This window comes from Pseudorca crassidens, chromosome 2, assembly GCF_039906515.1.
Source record: "Pseudorca crassidens isolate mPseCra1 chromosome 2, mPseCra1.hap1, whole genome shotgun sequence".
In the NCBI taxonomy this organism is placed as follows: Eukaryota; Metazoa; Chordata; class Mammalia; order Artiodactyla; family Delphinidae; genus Pseudorca; species Pseudorca crassidens.
Window position 1 is genome coordinate 141,205,016 of NC_090297.1, and position 5,409 is coordinate 141,210,424.

At 37.4% G+C, this 5,409-nt stretch overlaps 1 pseudogene; it reads left to right on the forward strand.

Moving 5' to 3' along the window:
* Positions 1–692: 692 nt before the first annotated feature.
* On the forward strand, positions 693–796 carry LOC137220388 (small nucleolar RNA U3; annotated as a pseudogene).
* The last annotated feature ends 4,613 nt before the right edge of the window (positions 797–5,409 follow it).

Below are 5,409 nucleotides of genomic sequence, written 5' to 3' on the forward strand. Positions count from 1 at the left end.
TACCTAGTTCTCATCTTCTGCCTCTTACTATGATTGAAGTGAGTCCCTCCTTTGTTTCCTCTGTAACTATGTCCTGGCTGATTTGGGGTCCTGTGCAGTAACATGTTACTTTTTACCACTTCTCTTTGTCACAAACATACCACTGATTCTTCTAAGTCTGGGGGACTTTTTTGCCTTCTACACAATATAGGAAAATAAATTGCAAAGCTATAAACAAGATATGCTGAAAAAGCACCTAAAATATAAATTTGATTTTCTTCCCATTGAGGAAAGAATGGACTTTCTGTAATAACAAGTAGAAAAAAGTTCAGAAGAATGGTGAACTCTTGATATTTTGCTGCTGAAGCATGGGACCCACAAGCACATTTATATAGAACTGACCCACTGAGTAAGTACAGTCCAACTCTGACAATTCTATGAAAGCCAAAGCAGTTGAACCAGTACTTCAGGGTCACAGTCTAAGCTGTTGTTGAAGTGAAAGTTCTAAGCTGTGCTCCACAAGAACCTTTGGAAATATGATTATTTTGGTCTTCAGTGAGGTTTTCCTGAACACCTACTATATGCCAAGCTATGTGCTAGCTATTAGGACTTCATAGATGAACAGGACTGGGTTTCTGTCCTCAAGGAGCTCACTGTCCTGGTGGGTAAGGAGAAGAGAAAGAGTTGTGGTGATACATTAAAAAAATGATTGAAAGACTATACTTTCAAGGATCATTTCTATAGTTCATTACTAGAGAATTTTCTCTTTGGTGGGAATGTAAATTGATACAGCCACTATGGAGAACAGTATGGAGGTTCCTTAAAAAACTACAAATAGACCCAGCAATCCCACTACTGGGCATATACCCTGAGAAAACCGTAATTCAAAAAGAGCCATGTACCAAAATGTTCATTGCAGCTCTATTTACAATAGCCAGGACATGGAAGCAACCTAAGTGTCCATCTACAGATAAATGAATAAAGAAGATGTGGCACATATATACAATGGAATATTACTCAGCCATAAAAAGAAACGAAATTGAGTTATTTGTAGTGAGGCGGATGGACATAGAGTCTGTCATACAGAGTGAAGTAAGTCAGAAACAGAAAAACAAATACCGTATGCTAGTACATATATATGGAATCTAAAAGAAAAAATGGTTATGAAGAACCTAGGGGCAGGACAGGAATAAAAACACAGACGTAGAGAATGGACTTAAGGACACAGGGAAGGGGAAGGGTAAGCTGGGACGAAGTGAGAGAGTGGCATGAACTTATATATACTACCAAATGTAAAATAGCTAGTGGGAAGCAGCCACATAGCATAGGGAGATCAACTTGGTGCTTTGTGACCACCTAGAGGGGTGGGATAGGGAGGGTGGGAGGGAGACGCAAGAGGGAGGAGATATGGGGATATATGTATATGTATAGCTGATTCCCTTTGTTATAAAGCAGAAACTAACACACCATTGTAAAGCAATTATACTCCAATAATGATGTTAAAAAAAAAATGATTGCGTGAAGAGATTTGGGACTTCATGATATTTGGCCACTCTGAATAGTCACAACAACAAACAAAATTGTATAATATCAGTAATAATTGGGATCCTATTTCATTTGAAAGTCTACTTTTTGTCTCCTAAGGAGAAATCGTAAAACTGTGATGGAAATGAATGTAAGGATTGAAAAAAAAGAGAGATAATAATAATTAGTATAAAACTCTTGCAGTGTAGCAACGGAAAAATAAATGCATATGGTTAGAGATAAAAAAATTAAAATCAATACTAAAAATTACAGTATGGTACAGCTTGAAAAAACTAATAAAGGACATGATTACAGGGTACTCTCATTTGAAGATGATTAGAAAAGACTTTGAGAGTAGTTTCTAACCAGAACCTGAAGGTGATGATGAAAATAAATTCTTATCCTATAGCTAAATCTAGGTAAGGACAAACATCAGTAAATTTGGTTGAAGGATGACAATTAAATGTTGTTGGCTAAAGCAGAGGGGTCAAACTGATGATTAATAAAATATTAGTTAAGGTTTGGTATGGGGAAGATAATGGATGACCTTCAACTTTAGGCTCATGTGGATCTAGGGACTTGTGTGGCAAGCAGTGGAGCAGATCATAAAAGTGTAGAACTAGGACCATATAACCCAACAATCCCACTACTGGGCATATACCCAGAGAAAACCATAATTCAAAAAGACACGTGCACCCCAATGTTCACTGCAGCACTATTTACAATAGCGAGGTCATGGAAGCAACCTAAATGCCCATCGAAAGATGAATGGATAAAGAAGATGTGGTACATATATAAATGGAATATTACTCAGCCATAAAAAGGAATGAAACTGGGTCATTTGTAGAGATGTGGATGGACCTAGAGACTGTCATACAGAGTTAAGTAAGTCTGAAAGGGAAAAACAAATATCGTATCTTAGCGCATATATGTGAAATCTAGAAAAATGGTACAGATGAACTGGTTGGCAAGGCAGAAATAGAGACACAGATGCAGAGAACAAACGTATGGACACCAAGGGGGGAAAGTGGCAGGGTGGTGGTGGTGGTAGGATGAATTGGGAGATTGGGATTGACATATATACACTAATATGTATAAAATAGATAACTAATAAGAACGTGCTGTATAAAAAAAATTAAAAAAAAAAAGATACAGTCTCTTTATTGGAACAACCAAACACATGCCTTGATATTTGTCGTACATTTATTTATCCAGCACATGCTTTTTCCTCTAGGCAAATAAGCAGAGAATATGCTAGAAACAAACAAAAAAAGAGTTTAATACTAGGAGTCAGCTGAAAGCAGAGGAATCTATTGTCTGTGAGAGTCAGGGGAGCAAGAATTTATGGTCCGCTGACAGAGTAGAGATATTCATTCATTCATTCATTCATTCATTCACTCATTCCTTAATCTAGTGTTTATTGGTCACTTGCTATGTTCCAAGAAATGGTCTAAGCACCGTAGATGCAATAGGGAGTAAAACAGACATGACCTCAAACCTCATGGAACTTACATCCTAGTGGAAAGAGTCAGAAACAGATAACAAACCATGAGAAAAAATACCAGATAACAACTGCATTGCCGAAATTACAGTGAATAATATGGAAGAGAGACTGAGTTGTTCTCTCAAATCTGGGGGTGGGGAAGGGAGGTGAGTAGGAGAGGGCCCTTTGAAGACATGACAGTTAAACAAAGACCTGATGTCAAGAAGGAGCCACGCACATACACAGAGGGATGTGTGGCTGGGATACGCACAGTCTGGTGGAACAATTCCCAGTGGACGGACTAATTCCAACACCCCAGGAGGCCAATGTGGTCAAGAAGGAGTAGGAAAGAAACAAATGGAAGGATCTCAGGAACTTAAACCACAATTCTGAAGTATATAGAAGCAGAGAACTAGATCAGAGAGAACGTGTCCAGAGCTGGGTGTGGGCGAAGGTGTGGGATTCAGTCACTGATAAACTGGGCAAAGTTAGAATTCAGTACAGTTTGTTGTAAGTAAGGAACCAGAAGTCAACTTGGATCTGAGGCAGTGTTTTCTGGTGGAGGTATTTATAATAATAATAACCACAGTTATAGTGATCTACTCGTATACCTCTGACAGCCTTTTGTTCTTTTTGCCTTTATAGCTTTAACTCATTTTCGCCTATTGGTTGAAATCAGGCATCCCATCCTCTTGACCCAACTCCCAAATTTTGGTCAACTTTAGGATTCCTTCCTCAGGGTTCCACTAGTACACAGCGCATTATTATTCCCACATAGTCACATTGCTTTATGTTTATATTTTTATATTTTGCTACTATGTGAGGTTTTTTCAGGGTGAGGGATTACTTCTTTTTCTTTATATTCCAAGTAACTGACATAAGCTCTGGTACAAAGAAGTGCTCAATATATAATTTTGGTTGAATAAATGAATGAAGAAATGAGTAGATAATGGCTTACTTAAATCCTTTGTGAAATTAGGCAGGGCAAATGTATAAAATAATAGTAGTTAAATGAGTGAGTATGTTTAATACATGCCAGGTGCTATACTTGCATTATGTCTGTAAATTCTCTTAGCAAGTCATTGTGGTGGAGAGTGAAATCATCTGCCTTTCAGAGATGAATAAACTGAAGCTCAGAATCAATAACGAGCAACAGCAAGGTTATACCCCTGGTGATGGGCAAGCCTGGGTAACAATGCTGGATTCTTTCTACCACTGTGCTTATCTTATCCAGTTAGCCCAAGATCACAGCACAGAGGGTGTTAAAATCACAGACCTGTGCAAGAAGGAAAGTTTTCTGTGCAGGAGCAGACAGTAACTGATTGCTATGAATGTTTTTGATTTACTAGGCAGTGGAGAACTATTTGAGATTTTGAATGATACTATAAATGCAATATGCTATGATGGAAATGATCTTTGAGATAAATATTTTCAACTGCTCTGGCTACTTTGTACAGGCTGAATTACAGAGAGACCAGTTGGTGTTTATCACAGTTCTTCCAGATGGGGAATTATGGAGAATTAGTATTGTAACCCTAGAACTAGAAAAGAAAAATAATAATATAAGAGATACTGAGCAGGGAAAAAAATGAAAGAACTTAAAATCTCATTAAATGTGGGATAACAAGGAGAGAGTTAATTCAAATGTAACTCTAGGATTAAGAGCACTAGGGAATTTGGGATATCATCTAATTAGAGGAATGTGCTAAATGCTGCTTAAAATTTATTACAGTTTTTAGATATCCTAATGGTCCATGTAAAAATCATGGAATGGATGATTGCATATTAGTGCACAAGTCATGTCTCAGTTCCTCATCTTTAAACTGGTAAGAATTTTCCTAGGTGATTTCTAGGGTCATTGTCCTCTCTGAATTTGTAAGTTTCTTGTGAACTGAAGCAGTTTCCTTTTTTTACATGCACCTCCCTTTCCTTCCCTCTTCTTATTTCAAAATAATGGCCCTGAAAGTGATCATTATCTGGCTGAACAAATATGTTTAAAAACAAGTATATAATCAGAAATCTTTCCCAGGTTTTATACACATAAAGTGCTTTTTTTTTTTTTTTAAGTTTGCAAGGCCTGAAAATGTTTGTGGCTGCTTCTTTTTTTTTTTTTTTGAGGTAGTTCACGTTTTATTTTTTATTTTATTTTATTTTTTTAACATCTTTATTGCAGTATAATTGCTTTACAATGTTATGTTAGTTTCTGCTGTATAACAAAGTGAATCAGCTATATGTATACATATATCCCCATATCCCCTCCCTCTTGCATCTCCCTCCTACCCTCCCTATTCCACCCCTCTAGGTGGTCACAAAGCACCAAGCTGATCTCCCTGTGCTATGCGGCTGCTTCCCACTAGCTATCTATTTTACGTTTGGCCATGTATATATGTCAGTGCTACTCTCTCACATTGTCCCAGCTTACC